The sequence below is a fragment of the Mizuhopecten yessoensis genome, unplaced genomic scaffold, assembly GCF_002113885.1.
Source record: "Mizuhopecten yessoensis strain PY_sf001 unplaced genomic scaffold, ASM211388v2 scaffold8839.2, whole genome shotgun sequence".
NCBI lineage: Eukaryota > Metazoa > Mollusca > Bivalvia > Pectinida > Pectinidae > Mizuhopecten > Mizuhopecten yessoensis.
The window spans coordinates 131,242-132,320 of record NW_018407748.1 but is presented as its reverse complement, the minus strand read 5'-3'; the positions used below and the strand labels follow the sequence as shown (position 1 = coordinate 132,320).

Genomic DNA, 1,079 nt, shown 5'->3' with positions numbered 1-1,079 from the left:
GTCTCCATTTAAAATCACTTATCACTTGTACAGAATCTAAACCTCAACCCTGGTCTCCATTTAAAATCACTTATCACTTATACAGAATCTAAACCTCAACCCTGGTCTCCATTTAAAATCACTTATCACTTGTACAGAATCTAAACCTCAACCCTAGTCTCCATTCAAAATCACTTATCACTTGTACAGAATCTAAACCTCAACCCTGGTTTCCAAGGAAAATCACAAGTCACTTCTATCATTTTCATAACTTCTATAAACATGAATCTTTTATCCATTGAGCCTCATTTTAGTGTATCTGTTTTTAAGTAAGAAAGCAAAATTGAAGATATTGAAAAAAAGAATATTTATTCTGTTATTTACGAATGTTTGTGATAGTTGTTTTATTTTAAACAATGACTTGAGATCAGCTTTGATACAGCGGTGATAATACCAATGTTTGCCCCGTACCTAACAAAACATTAGTAGATCTAACGAGTCATTGTAAACGGTCTGTTATAGTAACTGTAGATATAGGTAACTATAATGTTCCTAAAACAATGTCATCTGTCTGAGATCTGTATACCTCCACTCCTGTATAGTGAGGTGTTGATGGGTGGTAGGGCCCTCAGACAATGACACTGCCAGTCTACAGAGAGGGGGCCAATGTAGGCACAGACCCGTGTAACTGCTGGAACAATCTACACTGATCATCAGTGAATACTGGCCAGGTGGTTAGGGGTACCTGGTGTATCTACCCACACTATATGTATCTGCTGGTAGGACCAGGGGCCTGTTCGTTAATGCGGAACAACTGGTTTGACCGTTTATAAATGTTACAATTTCGGGTATAAATCCTGGCAGACCTGCAAATGTTTATGCAGGCCTTGCATGGCTTTGTCAAGGCTCGCCTGAAAGCAGCATATCAGATTACTAGGTTCGACCTTATTTAATAAACGAACATCTGTGGTCCGACCGGTTTGGCCGTTTAAACGAAAACGGCCCTGGTATATATGTAGACATCCAGATACAGCATGAGGGCAGTGGAATAAAGTCTCTTTTAGCAATCTAGATAAGAAAGTGTGTGGGGGCGGGGGGGG

The 1,079-nt window shown here is 39.9% G+C and overlaps 1 protein-coding gene across 1 annotated transcript in view; it reads right to left on the bottom strand.

Moving 5' to 3' along the window:
* LOC110456731 overlaps positions 1–1,079 on the bottom strand; it is a 68,237-nt gene that overhangs the window by 6,986 nt on the left and 60,172 nt on the right. The window lies entirely within an intron of this gene.